At 39.4% G+C, this 18162-nt stretch overlaps 1 long non-coding RNA gene across 1 annotated transcript; it reads right to left on the reverse strand.

Annotated features, from left to right (window-relative positions):
• Nucleotides 1-2796: 2796 nt before the first annotated feature.
• Nucleotides 2797-14273, reverse strand: LOC110361639 (uncharacterized). Its single transcript, XR_010472022.1, has 3 exons — nt 6059-14273; nt 5490-5555; nt 2797-3587 (listed from the first exon to the last, which is right to left on the reverse strand). It is a non-coding gene; the product is annotated as an uncharacterized LOC110361639 (long non-coding RNA).
• Between the last annotated feature and the right edge of the window lie 3889 nt (nt 14274-18162).

The following is an 18162-nucleotide window of genomic DNA, read 5'->3' on the forward strand; positions in this document are numbered from 1 at the left end:
AAGATAAGAATTAGCTGATACCTTGATTGTTGCCAAGGGGACAAAGGACTTTTCCAACTGTCCAGCTGAAGATGCAAGATAGCATCTGGGAGGAAACATAACAGAACACCACTTAGATTGACATCCATGTTGATCAATGGAGTATCCTGTAACATAAACATCATGCTCCATATATAAGTGTGAAGTTGCTGAGAACTGGTTTTCTTCTTTGATGGTCGTGGTACATGAGGGGTTCTGCTCCTCCTCTTGCTCCCAACACCTGACTCTTGTGACTTTGCTACACCCAGTGTGGTCTCCATGTTTTACTGGACTTGCTGTGCTCACATTGTCCACCTCTGGCATTTATCGCTGGGAGCATGCATTCCAGTGGCTAAGTAGTACTCTGTATATTTGTATAGTTTTGTACATTTTATAATATTCACATTATTATTCACTCTTCTTCTATTATTGTTCCATTAAATCTGTTTCCAGAGAGGTGGTGGATGCCCCACCCCTGGACACATTCAAGACCAGTCTTGGATGGGGCACTGAGCAACCTGGTCTGGTTGAAGATGTCCCTGCTCATGGCAGGGGTTGGACTGGATGAGGTTTGAAGGTCCTTTCCAACCCAAAATATTCTATGATTTTATTATTTCAACCCAAGAGTCTTTCCACCTTTTTTCTTCCTTCCCCCTGTTGAAGGAAAGGCAAGAGAGAGTGACTCTTTACCGCTTATGTGCCAACCCAGGGTTAAACCATAACGATATGGAAAGAAGGATTTATCCCATTTTACCATTTCTACATCTTGGAAATCTCATGATCTTACCAGCTTTCTGGAAGTAGTTAGAAAATAAGAAGGGAATTTTGTTCACATTTTTGAGGCCATTTTAATACAGCTAACAACAACCTGCCAAAAGACAACTGGGCATGAGAGAGCTTGTGGATATGATACTCCATACAGAGCAGTGATTATAATATCTGTCAGAAAGTCTTAATAAGTCATCCAGATATCCATGGATGAGGGATTCCCAGTTATTTTTCAGAAGAGCAGTAATTGATCACCAATCATGTAATTATTTTAATTGGAGAAAATTATATGCCTGGCACCTCTTAGCATTACACCTGCCACAAAGTGTTAAGAGTCCTGTGGTGTGATTCCAGGCCTGCTTCATCCAAATCATGAGTATTCAAAAACATCACTGCATCAAGTCAGACCTCTATTTTTTGTTTTGACTCTAGTTTTGTTGTGCCCTGTTCCTTAGAGAGACTCAGCCTCATCTCTTCCCCTCTAGCCTGCTAATGACATTTTTGGTTCTAGAAGAAAATAACTTAAAACATGTAGTAGAGTCTCTAAATGAAGCAGAACACAGTTCCAGGACTGGAGATAGCTTTCTCCAGCACAAGCCATGGCTGAGTGACAGGAAATCTGTATCTCTAGGAAAAGACTACAATGAGATGCAGAGATCACTTAATGAGCAAAGGAATGGTAGAGCTTGGTTTGCTGATGTGTGGATTTTTGTGAGCACTTGGGTGGCTTCTACTTTCAGACAGGACGTTAAACACCGTTTACCTCTTCTGTCTAGTCACACACTTAAAAAGTATAAGACGTCCTAATATATCTGAGACTACTCTTCATCCATGACATTTTATTGAAGTTGGCTTGTAGGTTCAAGAGTAATATGTTAAAAGGTGAACACGTTGGTATTTGTTTCACACACATTGGGCTTTTCCCAGTGTCAATGAATGAAGCATTGACAGCTCCAAGGTATTTTTCCAGAGATATGCAGGATCAGGTGAAACACTTGTTTTCCCTAACACAGCTATAGCTTTCTCTTAGTTTGATGTTGCATTAAGCAGCATTAAAACAAAAACAAAACAAATCAAGATATTATCTCTTAATTTTCAGATGTTTCACACCATTGTTAAATTTCTGAGTTAGACAAACAACTCAATGAAGGACTAGCCAAACTTTTCCTCAGGCAGCTTGAGTTAAATGTCTAAAAGATATTCCCCAAACCATTGGATGTTTTTCAGAGCATGTTTTTTATGCTTTGAATGGTCCTTTCTACACCTGAGAAGGGTTAGAATTGGATCTGGGTATAACAACATCCCCACCAATGATCGGTGATTACTATGACTGTCTGGAAAATATTGTGAAAAACCAATTCTGGTGCAAAATCATCAGGAGGTGGTGTTATTTATAGAAATGGACAGAGTGAGAACACAATTTTTCCTGTGTAAATGCCAAAACTGTAAAAATGTGCCATCAATCTGCTGAGGAAATAGAAAAGATTAAAACAAACCCAATAAAAAAGTGTTCGCTATGAAGCTCAGCAGGAGAAAAGGAGTCTGAAAGACTTACTATGTAATTATAAACTCAAAGAGAATTTTAAACAAGGAAGGGGGTGTGCAGACAGATCTACTCATGAGGGAACAGAGAAACCTTTGTAAAGAGGCACTTTTGGCCATAAATGAAGAGCCATCAGCAGATCTGCAAATCTAAATTTTCCTCATTTCTTCAAGAATAGTGATACCAAGGGATGATAAAGGTGCAAGTGGCACAGGGTTCATATGTGGATACTGAAGTGATGAAAGGGGTTGGGGAAAGTGAACGTTCAGGAAAGAAGAAATACAGGGAGAAGCTATAGGATGTCTTCTCCTGAACTTTCATCTTTGTTTTCCCTTCTTTCTTTCCAGCTTTACTCTATCTTGCAATCATACTCTGTTCATATTTTTTATTTTAATAACTGTAAGAACTGGGAGGAACAGATCTTATCTCTACAGGCAGGAGAGTGCAGAGTGGAAAACAGCCCATCACTCCTTGTTCTAAGACACCCCTATACACAGGTGCTTGCAGGAAAGGCACGTCCTCTGTGCCTTGTCACCTCTTTACATCTTCATAATATAGCCAGCGTGGAAAATGCAGCAATGTGTTGTAAGAGCGAGATAAGGACTCAGCAAAACAAGTCGATTCAATGTGAATCACGCTAAGCCATTTATTACAGAAACAAGTCTCCTTATATATGTAACTATATTCTAATCACGCGTCCACGCTCCAAGCATGGATTCGTTAAATGAGTATCGTGGGCTGTCCGTGCTCTGGAGTCTCACTAATGATACGTCCGATGATTCACGCCACGCCAGGACCCCGGTGATTGTGGAATGCCCCTCTTTCTCACAGCGGACTCTGCTCTCAGCTCCCCGAAGCGGCCTTGAGATCCCTTTGAGCCAGACTAATTCATCAACAAAGTCTTTATTTACCAAAACCCCCTCCACAATGTGTCTCTGGGATTTGAGGTGGAAAATCCTTCTCTTGAGCTTGTTTGTGTAGTATAAGCATCCAAGGCACCCTTTGTCCGTGATCACAGGAAAAGCTTCATTTTGGCAAAATGAGGGCTGTTCCTTGTAAAGCTCATCCACAGTTGTCGCCAGGGGTTTTTACCTGTGGACATAAAGTGTCCTGGCTGTGTGATACCCACACTGCCTGCAAGGATGGAGACTGAGTGTGAGACAGTTGCCTCCAGGACCAGCATTTCCAATCTTACATGGACAGTTGCCTTTTTCCAATTTTGAGGTAAAGCAAGGCTTGACTTTTTGGTAGGGTTGACCTGGGGGAGAAAGTATGTGTTAATATGGACATCAGACTCATTATCTCTGTTCTTGTGTTCCTTAGTAATCTGACCAATGAGGCTCTTGATGCTTCAGTAGAAATATTCCTTCTTTCTTTGAGAGGACACTGTGATAGCAGAAAATCCTCCTGATAGGCAATACTGCTACACTGAACCGTAAGAAAGGGGCATTTATTATTTTATTACTGCATAAAGATCCTGTATTCCTAGATTTTTTAAAGACAATAATCATTACATGCAATATATTTCTTTATAAACAAGGCAAAAAGGTCACTCTACCTGAGAACAGAACAACGTGCAGGGAAACTGTTTTCCAAGTGGATGACTACTATGCATGTATTTTCAGCAAATGCATGTGTGCTTTAAATGGCATGATTCTGTCCTTTTTGCATTTAATCTCTGTAACATTCAAAGATTTTTATATTTAAGGTCAGGAGTCACCTGGACTGACTGACCTCTTGCAGAACAAAAGCAGGAGGGGGAATTTCACTGAGTTTTAAGGTTGGGCTATGTCATGTTGTTTTAGAAGACTACCCTGCCTTGATTTAAAGACTTAAGAAAAAGTGACTTTGTTATGTCCTGCGGTAAACTAACACAATATTTAGTTACTTTGGAAGGCAAAAATGAGAGTCTTGATCTTCCATCTGAATTTGCTCATCTTTCCTGGCAGATATTCAATCTTGTTGTGAATCTTCCTGATAAATGAAAGCATGCAGTTGTATCAGAAATCTTTATTCAGCTTGGCCAAAGACTTGGTATCAGGAGGGCTTCTAACTTTCTTCCAGATAAATTAAATGCAATATCTATACCCTCTCATATCCATGAATTTTAATGACATTCGAACATTTAGAGAAATGCAGAGAAAGAATAGCTATTGCAGCACATTAAAACTCATCTAGAACATTAATTCCACCCTAACTATTTTCCCCAAATCATTGCTATTTCCAATTTTTTTGTCCCAGCATCCCAACCATCCAAAGGTGATCTGTAACTGTACCTTCACTCCTACTGGAAATTTTACATACAGTACTGGCATAAGGAATCATATTTCCAAGTTGGGCATTAAAATCCCTTGAAATGAGACACACACAGTCCCTATGAGGTTGCATAGACTCTTGGTAGTTCCACTGTGCAATATTGCTATGATGACACATGAAAACAGGAAAATCAAGAAAAAAATATGGACCTATTTTCTTGGTCATTGCACTAGAGGTGTGATTGTCTTCCATTTATCTTTAGAAAGTTAAAACTCAGTCTGTTAAGTCCCCACAGATCACCAATGTGCAAGATGTCCCCTGCCTTATCTTTTACCACCACTGACTTGTACTTTGAAATATTCCCCAGTTCCATATCCACTGATACACCGGTCTCATCTGCATTGCAGAGAAGTAATTTTTCATAGAACCATTTCAGTTGGAAGAGACCCTCAGGATCAAGTCCAACCATAACCTAACTCTAGCACTAAACCATGTCCCTAAAAACCTTGTCTAAATATCTTTTAAATACCTCCAAGGATGCTGACTCTACCACTGCTCTGGGCAGCCTGTTCCCAATACCTTACAACCCTTTCTGGGAAGAATTTTTTCACCAGCAACTTGGGCACCAACTAAATTAAGGCCACTAAGGAAAGTGCTGAAATGCAGAGCTGCTGGTACAGCCATGGTTGTGCTCAGGGCAAAGAGCAATCTGGCAATCCACAATGAAAATGGAGTCGTAAAACCAGGCATTAGTATTGCTGCTATACAAATAATTGCTTAATGTCAAAATCCACCCTCCCCTCCCATATTCTTCAAAACAGGAGAGTAGCAGGAGGAGGAACAGCTGCTCTGGTATGTCTTTTTTGGTTGAGTACACACATGGGAAAGCTAATTCTGAACTCACCTGACTGCTCTGAAGGCAAAGTCTTTTCAGTGCTGTGTGTTTTCCAATTTTACTCTTGTGATCTCTCTGGAATGGAAGATGGAAATGATGATGCATTTTTTCAGAAGTTCAAGTTTGAAGGAGTTGGTGAACTTGAAGTCAAAATGGATCTTACTCCTCAAATGCAAAAGAAACCTTGTAATGATGTACAAAAATTAAATAAATTCTAAAAGCCAACAGTTCTATATTTCTGTTTGTTTCTGTTCCAGCATGGAGTGGAGGTAAAAGAAAGACTTTTAATTAAAAAAAAAAATCTGTCTTCTTTGCATTGTCTGAAATACTATGAATTAACCACAGGTCATATTTTTGACCTCAAAAGTTTTAAAAACACTTAAGAAGATTTTCAGTCACTGCAGCTGTGGGCCCATGTTCTGGAGCAAGGCAACTGAGCACCGCTCCTTCTGTTAAAATTTGTGTATGCAAAGAAAGAAAAGTTATTGAAAGCTCTTCAGTCCTGTAAGACTTTAATTGCTTATTTTTCCACAGAACAGTTGACAGCAATGCACAAACTAGCAAGTTTTCCACCTTACCTTACCATCTTGCTTGAGAGTTCCATCTTGGGAAAATCAGCTCAGGGTAGAAGGTAAGTGCAACACAAGACCAGGCAAGAAAAACAGGTAAGTTATCAGAAAGGTTATTTGACATAATTTATCTCATAAAGTGGATATCTGTGCTCCAGAACCTGGGTTAAGGTTAAATTTTCAAAGTGTGAAATAGATCTTGGATAAGAAGTCGTGGTTAGTTAATTTTCTGTACTAATTTGCGCAGATACACATTTCACTAAGGGACATAAATGAATTTAAATCAATCACTTTCCTCGGTTGCAGAATAAATACCATTAAACTAGTTAGACTGTTGATAAAAAGCAGACTTCAAGTGATAGACAGTGATTCTTCAATTCTGCCTAATGTATTTTTTTTTCCAGGAAAATGTGGACAACCAGTTCAGAGACTCCAGCATGAGGGAGGATGTAACTGCATTTGGTGGGTGTTTTCGCTAGTGATTAAGTATGCTTAGAGAAAAAAAAAAAACCCACACACAATAATTACGTGATAGCCTATTAAAGTTTTCATAGCTTCAGATTCCAATTCATTATTACTTTATAGAACATCAAATTAGCAGAAAACTACAGCTTGATTCACATCTATGCACTAGTGAGATCCAGAGCCAACAAATTCTAATACCCACATGACAGAGAATGATTAAAATTTATCTTCCAACATTAGTCACCTGACCTTATTCTGAGTTACAAACGTTAACTTACTCTGTCACATACATCACTTGACAATGTTATTGCTCTTCCCCCTCAAAAAAATTTAAAAGAGAATATTATCTCCTTAATGTTTTTATTATGATAAAACACTGATGAACTACAAATGGATAATCTTCTGCTGTCAGTGAATTGCATGTTTATTTAGACAGGTCTCACTTTTTGAAATGTCTGTGAGAAGTTTCCAAGGAAAATGTCCTGCTTTTTCTTTTTTCTCTAACATTTATTCATGTTTTCATTTCCTTGTCCTCTTTGAAATACAATATAGAAATCTCTGTCAAGGATCAAGACTCCAATAAACTAAATGTTGAACCTGAAATCTCTTAAAGAAAGGCCATGTATACATTTAGTTTTTATGCTAAAGGTCTCAGCTCACAGCTGCCAAGGGAAGAGCCAAGAGAGGCTCAAAATTTAGAAGTTAACTAGCATGCACTTTACCCTAGGATGATCCTCACAAATCTTTAGTATTGCAACTTATCCATGGAGAGCATGGCATCCTTCAAAGGGAGAGGATGGAGGAGAGAGATGGAAGACTTCAATGCTAGTCCTGGACTCTTAATGTAGTTTTCTCCCCTCCCCCAGTCTTTAAAGATATTTATGTCAAAGTATTTATTTATTTATTTACTTATTTACTTATTTTTAATCTTTGCTGTTCCAGCGGCCCCAAGAGCATTGAGTAATGTGGAAATGGCACACAGTGAATCATATGGTGCATTTAGCCAAGACGCTTAGCAAGCTCCATGGCTTCCCCATGAGGTCTTCCCATTATCCGGGGATTGTTCTCACGCTATGCAAGTGGTAAACTTAAAATCACATCTGCTTTGCTGACCTTGCCTGAAGACTGGAGGTTGTTTGCATGTTCTCTGAGTTGGAACACACTGTGTAGCTCCTGCACTGAAGTGGGAAGGAAACATTTTTCTTTATTTCCTGTGTCCTGTGTGAACTTTTCCATTGTAAAATGTGTGCTGGGTTGTTGTTTTTTTTTTTGAAAATGAAATGACTGCAAATCAATATTTTATATCTGATATACACATTTAAAATTCACCCACAAGAACTCTGTGGTTTTCATTTGTAACATGAACTTTAATAAAAAAGCAAACCAATAGATAATGGAAAGGAGGAGACTTGGGAACATTGCTCATTGGATAATGTATAATGTATTTTATTAAAGTGCCTACTGCAAAAGACTGTGGATGTATCACTTTAGAGAAAAACTGAAGGCTATGGGAAAACTAAAAACGAAACCTCTTTTTTTTTTAAAGTTATAAGTTTATACGTGACAAATGCACACTTACAGCCTGTCACATTTCTAAGATTCAGATGCCATCGTGCCAGCAAGTAAGACACATACATTCTAGAAGGCGACTCTACCATGGGAAATTTGTCATTGAAAGAAACAAAACAGACAAAAAATATCTGTGTGCTTCAATTTTTATAAAGGCCTCACTCAGCAAATGAAAGGGTTAAATCCAGCAGAAGTTAAGCGAAGCGCTCTTACAAGGATTTATCTCACTTCTTGACGTAAGATACTGGGTCTGATATAGTCTTTGAGGGGGAAGAGAGAGAGGGAAACCTCTAGACAACAATAGTGCATCACCTAACTTAGGATACAACCAGTTGCACCCTGGAAGAGCATCTTTCTACACAAACCTTAGGTAGGATGAAAGTCTTTGACAGAAAGTGAACTTTGAAAGGAACTAAATAGGTGAAATGAATGCCAAACAGTCATGACATCTAACTTGGAGTTCCCCAGATCTTGAGCTGGTTTCTTCTTCCTCAGAGTCCTAAGATGCTTGAAAAAGAGATGATTCCAAAAGCGATATTTAACAACTGACAGAATGAGGGTGGTAGACATCAGAATAAACTCTGAAGTGTCTGAAACCCTTCCTTTGCCATAGGTTTGGTGTGTGGGTCTTACGCACCAGGAGACCCTTATTAACTAGGCCATGTGTTCTTGCACTAACATGTACATTTTTGCTTTCAAAGGTATAAAACAGGCTCTTTCCATTCTCTCCAGGTGCTGCAGAAAAAGGAGGTAACTGCTGCCCCCTTTCAAATGTATTGTGGAAAGCCTTCCAGCCCTTGTCATCTGTGGAGGTTCAAACTCTCCCATGAGGCTCCACTAATGGCTTTGTCAGCAGACAGCCTACGTGTTGGGGAGACAGAAGAGAGTGTTCTTTGCCTATCACGCTGAAACTGAGCCTTTATGCAGCAGATCTGGGATCTGGCCATCTGCTAGCCAAAGCAACAGGGCTGTCACCTGAAATGCGGAGGCCTGTTTCCAGTTCCTGTTCCAAGGGCTGTTTATACCTTTTTTATCTAGTAACTTTTAAAGAATTGATTATGATTACGTGGTGTCCTTCGTATGCTACACAAATAGGTTGGAAAGCGTGGAGCTAAGGTATCAGCCAGTCCGTGCTGGAGAGGGAAAAGTTGGAGCCAGCTTGGAGATCAAAGACCAATTCTGTCTCCATCCGACTGTAATTATGTGATAGAGGGGCAGGAAATCTCTCACTCTTGGATTTTCAATCTAGCACAATTTTCTGGACTAAAACCAAGTTGCACTTAGAAGCTGGAAGAGATCACACAGACACAAGCTGCAGGAACAAATTTCTCTCCAAAGTAAACCCGTATGGAATGAAACTTGGGTTTCCGGTCATGGGAACTTCTTATACAGTGAATTCTTATAGAGTTGGAGACATGGAGATGTTGAAACGACATCTCCCATGCCTTTGTAACATGGATCTGCAGTCTCAAGGCTGTCAGATACACCATTTGCCACTTATGTTAAAGACCATTCTGTTTCTTTTTTTTTTTCTTTTTGTCACATGAAGGAAAGTCAGATACCCATCAAGCAAACTTATCAGAACAACACTGAACAAAACAACCGTTGATCAAATTTTATTTAAATGAACTGATCTTGAAGATACCTAAAGTTTTTAAGGAAAGTTAAACTAAAAAAAAAATCTTAAAGGAATAGAAATTATGGTCATTGCTTCATCTCTGGGACTCTGCTTATTGGGAAAAAAGAATCAAACCAAAACAACTTCTGGAAAACTTTTATTAACAATTTAACAGGTATAAAATGTTTGCAACACGTGCTTTCCTGCTAATGTTCAGTGAATAGCAAGCTCAAAGGCAGGCTTTAAAACATATTGGTTATTGAACTTTTTCTGATTTCAGGTTACAAGTTCTTGCCTGAGGTCCTTGGAAACTTCCACACAAGATCAGCAGTGTGTATATATGGAGGGAAGCTCTACTGTCCTGCTGTCCTGGGCAGAGACCTTTGGGAGACTGGGAAAGAATCTCAGAGACACATGGAGAAACCAGAAGAATAAATTATTTCCCTTTGGGCTCGGCAAGGGGAATGGCTGGACACTGTGAAAGTGGAAGAAACCCTCTCACCCTACTCAGTGTGAAGCTTGAAGAACGAGGACCTGCCCAAGCTGTGTTGAAGCTCGAGGAACGAGAACTCAGCACACACTGCAAAGGCCCTTTTGATAGGAAAATTAACTGGTTCGGAATCAGGCAAGTAGACTCACAAGAACAGTAATTATCATTCAGCAGCAAATTTAAAGGTAAAAATATTTTAATTTCTTTACTGATTTTATACAGAATAGCGTAGAATAGTGATGCTGGAGAGTAAGCTTAAACTATATTTCTAGAACAACCATAGGCAATATCAAAATTGTACTTACAATTATCTTTTGAGAACCTGAAGATTATTTTTATCTCAGATCTATTATGGGATTAATATTGGTTGTATGCAACAGTATCCAGGCAACTGTTAGCTTACTGTATGGAAAGCATAGTTTATCTTCAAATTCTAGTTCTCTGTGTTCTTGTGTAAAGTGTAACATGTCCATCTCTTGCACAAATAAAATAGGCTTGCATAAACAGATTTAGAGAAAAGAAGCCTGCTTAATAGCACTTGTTAAAGTTCAGACACAAATCAGAATTATTTGTTCCTATAAAAATTTATCAATTAGCTTTAGAAAAAAAGAAGTGTTTGAAAGTATGAGCTGCCAAGTACCACTTTCAATAGTGCTTTCATGCTTGTCATAACCAAATTCAATGCGAAAGCAGTGAAGAGGTACCTTGTTAGAATAATGTCAACTACTTTCATATATATACAGATGCACACACAGAAATTGTTTTAATTTTCTCTCACCCTAAAAAGATAATGACTCTGCACTGAGGACGCATGTACTTGTTCAGACGGAAAAGGCAAAAATCACTAGGGAAAAAAAAGGAGTGTGCCAGACAACCATAAAGATTGTTTATTATGTTCCCCTTTGAGAGGTGTGACAAGCGTGTTGTCCCCTTTCCAAGGGATTCCTCTCACTGCTGGTGCCCTGACTCCCCACAGACACAGATTTACCCAAGAGGGTTTTGTTGAGCCTCAGGGCAAATGGATTCTTAGGCTCAGGGTTTTGTTTTATGACATGTCCTCTCCAGCGACAGGAGCATAGTTTTACCAATTAAAGTAATCTATGGAAGCCAGGAAGTGGGAAGGACTCCTTGTCCCCATGGCTTTCCCTGTCCCTGCTGAGGTATAAGAATGTGCTACGACTCCCGCAGGGTGGCTATTTAAACAGCTGCAAACTCCTGGGAAAGGCCATCCATACAACTTCTCTGCCACCATCTGACCAGAAATATTCAGAACTGGCTGCCCACAGTCAATATCCATTGAAATGGACCCTGCCAGTCCCAACCAGATATGTCACATTCCCAAACAATTGATGCTTTCTGCATGGCAGGTCCATTCTCTCCCCATGGAGGATGTCAGACTATGGACAGATCATAATCTATACCACACCTATGCCTAAACATTGCACATCAGACTCAGAATCAGAGAATCACAGACTGGTTGGGGTTGAAGGGACCTCTGGAGATCATCCAGTCCAACCCACCTGCTAACACAGGGTCACCAGAGCAGATCACACAGGGTTGTGTCCAGGTGGGTTTGAATGTCTCAGAGAAGGAGACCTCACAACCTCTCTGGGCAACCTGGGCCAGACTCTGGCCTCTCACAGGAAAGAAGTTTCTCCTCATATTCAGATGGAACCTCCTGTGTTTCAGTATGTGCCCGTCGCCCCTCACCCTGTCTCTGGGCACCACTGAAAAGAGTCTGGTCCATCCTCTTGACACCCACCCTGGAGATGTTTATCAGCATAAATAAGATCCCCTCTCAGCCTTCTCTTCTCCAAGCTGAACAGCCCCAGCTCTCTCAGTCTTTCTTCGTAAGGAAGATGCACCAGATCCCTCACCATCTTCATAGCCTGTCGCTGGTCTCCTTCCAGTAATTCCTTGTCCTTTTTAAGCTCAGGAGCCCAGAACTTAATGCAGTGCTCCAGATGTGGCCTCACCAGGGCAGAGTAGAGGGGGAGGAACAACCTCCCTCAACCTGCTGGTCACACTCTTCTTAATGCTCCCCATGATACCATTTGCCTTCTTGGCCACAAGGGCACCTTGTTGACTGATGGTCAACCTGTTGTCAACCAGAACTCCCATGTCCTTCTCTGCAGTGCTGATTTCCAGCAGGTCCACCCCTCACCTGTACTGGTGCTTGGGGTTATTCCTCCCTAGGTGCAGGACCCTACACTTGCCCTTGTTGAACTTCATCAGGTTCTTCTCTGCCCAGTCCTCCAGCCTGTCCAGGTCTCACTGAATGGCAGCACAAGTTAGAGAAATAGATTTCAGTGACATTTTTATCTCTATACAGTTATCCCCTTTTTTTTTTTTTTTTTTTTTCCACACGTTTAATCACATGATGTGACCCTGGTCAATACATGCTGCATGGCAGCAAAGTACGCAGGATGCCCTAAGTCTCCATAAGCATGGGAGATGTCAGGAAAAGGGCTTGTTATCCTACTAGTTGTTCGATCAAGGAAATGCTAAATTCCTGCCTTCTTCTTCTCAGTTCATTTAAACAGGATTCACAAATTGGTAATAATCTGTAGGTTACTGGCTGGTTTATAAACCTAAATAACAATGATAAAAGTTGGCACTTTCTAAATTCAGTCTCAAAGCTTTTCTATTTTATCTTCAACTTGTCTAAGGACAATAGACATTCACTATAAATAAATAATCTGGTTGGGCTTTTTTTTTTTTTTTCAGCAGAAGCCCATAGAGAAAGATGTCTTTTCAAGTGAAAACTGATCTTCTAAAAGCTGAAGTTGCCCTCTTGCTTATTCAAAGCAGAAGATCAGACACCATATGATATCTTTGTTAATGTTCTTTCTGTTGGGTAAGTACAATCAACTGGCAAATGAAAATTGCTCTGCCATTAGCCCTGCCTCATGCATGTGCTAGTTTTGCTAAAATTGACTACAATCACTATTCATCTCAGAAGGTATAGAGCAATATTCTCTTTCAAAAAAGTATATAAGCTTGGCTATTTGCTATGTATCACAGTCAGTTCTGCTCCACAGAGTATAAGTACTCAGATGTTGTAATGATTTAGGTCATGGCAGTGTCTAGACACACCTTTAGACAGACCAAGCAGAGCTTTATACATGTCAGAAAGTCTGCCTGACTTCTGTATCTCTCAAGTGTCCTCAATTATTCCTACTGTTTCTGAGAACTGGAGCACAGGAGCCCATCCTGCTGGGCAAGCTAATAAGGGCAAAGGACGACTTTTGCTATAAGATGATCAACTCATGAGCAACACCAGGAGAACCAGAATGCTGAGTTAGATATCCTCCAGTTGGAAGATTTTAGAGAGAAGGTAGAAGGGTTTACCAATAGCAGTGTTTTTTCAAGTCTAGGGAGACAAAAAGAAATAAAGCTAAAGGAAACTTTAGAGGATAAGTTGCAATAGTGCTCAAGTATCCAGCAGACCACTTCCACATTTCAGTTAATCCATGCTGAGCCAAAAGCCGATGCTCTTGCCTGAATGTGTGGTTTATGACAACGGCTAAAAATTTACCTCAGTAGATAATTTAAGGCTAATAATCATCACAAAACAAGTCTTTGGGATTTGAGTGTTATGGATGGAGCAAAAGTAGCCTGAAGCAAAACGCCATCTCTTTTTAACCCTCTTTTTTATTCACTGAAAATGCAAATCGTTCAAAGAAGCCTGTTCACCAGTAGCCACAAAGAACTAGCATGTCCCATGTCCCTGAGGTTTTTCATTACTTTTCTTATAGCCTAATATGAATAATTCAAGTCAGAACTTGGTAGGAAATGATTCAAAACACCTGAAAAGTTTTAGATCCCTCCCACTACTTTGTGCTCTATGGAGTTCATCACAAAAAACTCGACTCAGCTGTGTTTCACAGTCAAGAAGCCACATATATAAGTATTCAATAACTATACAGACACAAGATCAAGATGACCACAAAACCCAAAAATGCAGGTGCTTCTACCTCCAAATCATCATTTTGATCTTTGTGGTTATTTTCACACCATCATCTTTTGCAAAGATATCAGGACATTTTGGGCTTTGCTTGTGAGTCTCCCACAGATTTTCATCTGCCTCAGCAAGTTCTGCATCATAGAGTTTCTTTCCTGGTCTCAACAGTCAAAGCCATTTAAGGACGCTCTGATCTGTGATTCATTGACCAGCTGGAAGACGGTGCTTTTGGTGGTGGAGTGAAAAAAATCCTCTAGAGGATTGCACCTGAAACTCAGGTGAGTGAGACCTGCTTTTCATGTAGCTTCATGCCCTCCCTCTGTTGTGTGACCCTTGTGGCAGATGTGTCCCCAGCCAGATGATCAACCTCTAAGCTGTCTCAGGCACAGGGAAATGCAAAGCTTGGGTGGCCTCACTGGATTGTATCCTTCAGATAAATCATAACAGGAGGAAAGTTTGAAGCCATCTTTACTCAAAATATTTAAACTAACTCACAAATCATTTGCCTTTTTCACCAATAGGTGGTGCCAATAATTTATGCATTCATGTCTTCTGCTGGGCAAATGACTCAGAATAGATAATTTAGCTGCACTGACTGTAAACTGTAGGGAAGAATTTTGACCCAGTAAACTGCTAAGAATGTGGATTTTGTTGAAGTAGCCATGGCATACAGGTGGAAAGTGGTGAAGATAAAACCTTTATATTTCAGGGCAAGAGTCATATGGCTAAACCAGAATATGCTTCCTTTGCATGATTCAGAAAAAAAATTTGAAAAATCTTATCTTGGCAAGGCATACATCATTGTGTGCATTAATCAACACGGGACTTTCAGAAATGTAAGTCAGCCTTAGCCCTTTCTTTTGCTCTAAGTCAATAGCAGTATGTCAGAAAAGGCAAGAGGTCAAGAGGGAATAGCTGGCATTTCTGTTGAAGCACACATCAATTTTAGCTGGACAGCAAAATGCTGTCTTCTTCAGGCTGGATATTAAATTCTCTGTCTAAAATAAATAATATTATTGCTTTTTTTTTAATTTACCTTTTTTTTCTCTTTTCTGCAAGGTTAAACTTCTTCTTGACCCCTTCCTTTCATAAATTTGTGATCTTTGATCAACATTATAGTGGACTGAAATGTCATTAATTACATAAACAGTAAGGTAACCTTTGAAATATGTTTAAGCAGCTCAAATATAAATATATATATATATATATATATATATATAATTTTTTTAAATATCAGATTTCAAACTAGCATATTCAATATTTCATGGGAGAAAGAAGGACTGGATGATGCCAGCTGAAGTCTAAGAGTCCAGAAAGCAGATTCTAGAAGCCAAATCCTTGACTTCAAAATTAAGTCTAGTTGGCTTTGGAAAGTCTTTATCATTAGAGGTCACTAAGTATAAGTTGAACGAGGTATGCTGGGATATTTGTAGAAGTGATACCATTCCCTGGCAGGAAGCGATAGCAGGCAAACTCTCAGCAATCTTTTCAGCAGTACTTGTGTGTATCATAAAAAAACCCAAAAACAAACAAAAAAAAACAACCAAAAAAACCCCAACAAAACAACAAAAAATAACCAACCAAACAACAAAAAGGTACAGTGAGTTTTGCCCTCCCAAACCCTCTCCTCCATAAACCTCTGAATGTTATTATTTGGAAATCCTGTATCTTTGCTGCTGTCTCACAGGAAGCTTCTCCTTATGTCTTTAGCACTGTTAAATAAAAAGCAGTGTCCTGCCTTCTGTGCTGGGTGTTGGAGGGCAGGGGAAAATGTGGTCCTATGTCTTGGCCAAATCATATTTACTGGCCCAGTGCTTTGATTGTCAAACCTGGAAAACATAGCAAGTTCTTTCATTGCTGTTATTTTACTACTAACACAAATTTTTCTAATCCCTGTGGTTGTGTTCACAATGCATCAGGCAGCTTTTGCAAGCTATTTTTATGTCAAATTCACAGCAGATATAGTTTTTAAAATAAAATAGTATATTCACAGTGGGAGACTGGCTGTAGGGAAACAAGGCATGAACTCACAGCCACCAAACCAAGAGTGTTTATACCATTTAGGCAATGGCTCTAATTGTTAGACAATTCACAATGAGAATGGGACATGAGTGGAATCACAAGAGACCTTGCAATGGTGATTAAATCAGTGCCTCTATTTGTTTCTTCCAGTAACTAGTAGCAATTTGTAGGTTGCCTGGTCCATGTCCTAAATATTTATTACCAATTTCTAGACAAATCAAAGAAGGGAGAAACAGATCTTCGGGGCATGGGGTCACATCTCAGGATGTGTTATTCTTTGGTTTCCCCAGTCCTTTTCATTTCACTCATCCATGCACAAAAATCCTCAGTTCAGTGTCAGCCTCCCCCTGCATTCAGACAGTGTGGAAAATTTGGACATCCAACAAGTGTCAAAGATATTTTGCTTCCACCTCTTCCTGTTCCTGACCCTGACCATGATAAAGCACTGTATTTATTTTCTCACAGTTGAACTCCAGAGAAAGTCAGCCCTCTAACCTCACACAGCTTCCAAAACGATGGCAATCTGATGTCCATGGCTGTAGCAGCAGCCTACCCAGACATGCTCTTAATTAAAAAGAAATTAATTGAAATAGAACTTTTGAGGGTTGAATTGAATGGAGTTTTCCTTTACACAGCTACAGGTCTATCCCAGTGGCCATTGCTTTAATTGATTTTGTCTGAAGCGTATCTTGCTAACATGGTGTACTTTTGAGTATTTACCTCTTCTTTTTAACCTATGTTTGAAAATAATAATAGTTCTTTACCTTTTAAAAATGTCCATTTGTGTCCAAAAAAACCCCTGAGTTAATACTGAATTATTTCTTTTGGATAAAGTTGGTGATGTTACAGATGCCTCACATTTTCTTCAATATTGATTTCTCTGCAGCTCCCAGAGCAGCTGTCTAGAGAAAATCAATTATCTTTAACTGAAAAAGGAAGAAACTAAAGAGGTAGTGTTTTCCTGTATGTAAATTGCCACATTTATTCTTCAGAAAGAAGAAAAGCAAAAAGCAAAATTAAAGCCTATAAGAACATATTTTACAAAATCAAATTAGTGTCTTTTGCTCCTGTAGCAAATAATATGTAAGAGGCTCATGGAAGATGGAGAGAAGTCATAATAATGCAATTTAATTCTTTCTTCCACAGAAAAACACTGATCATAAACATTATATTTTGAATTCATAATGAAAGTAATAAAATATATGTACAAGAAATATCTTTAGTGAGTAAACTTTTTCGTCTCTAAATATAGTAACTCAGTCAGTACCCACTCTGTTAATCCTGTGATCCTTATCTGGAGCAACCAGAAGATGGATAGTCTCAGTCCCTCATATTTTACCATCTCAGGGACTTTATACAGAACAATAATTAACTGTTGACATGAGACAACACTAGAATCCAGTTTGCAAAGTTCCCCAGGAGCTGTATTTGTCCAGAGCTGAACTGTTTGTTTGTCTGGGGACTGTTTTCTCTTCCAACTAGTGAGATGTGCCAGCTGCCTTTGGAAAGCCTCAGGCAGCCCCATCTCTGGCTTGAGCAGCCCTAAAAATCTTGCCTTTGGTGGCTGCCTCATGACTTCCAACCATCATTGCCTTTCTGTCTAAGACATTTACTGGTTTGCTCTTACAAATATGACATCTATATAGTAAAGGTCTCTTTCAAACCTAGGAACACACCAGGCTAGTGCAGCTTTTGTTAGCATGTCCCGTCTCCTTTGATCTGCCAGGCTGAATCTACATCTTTTTATAATGGTAGAAACTGGGAGGAGTTATAGGAATAAATCATGAGTTGTCTGCTGTCTCAGCCTGCAATACCACACACCATCATCATGTTGTACCAAACTACTTATTTGCTTCCACAGGTGAATGCATTTTTTTCAGTTAAAGTTGTTGCTGAGATCTACAGACCAAAACACTGTTTAAGAAACGGTCCTGTAACAAGGATTATATATGTGTGAGCACACCTATGAAATATTATCAATTACA

The sequence above is a fragment of the Columba livia genome, chromosome 4 (genome assembly GCF_036013475.1).
Source record: "Columba livia isolate bColLiv1 breed racing homer chromosome 4, bColLiv1.pat.W.v2, whole genome shotgun sequence".
Classification (NCBI taxonomy): Eukaryota; Metazoa; Chordata; class Aves; order Columbiformes; family Columbidae; genus Columba; species Columba livia.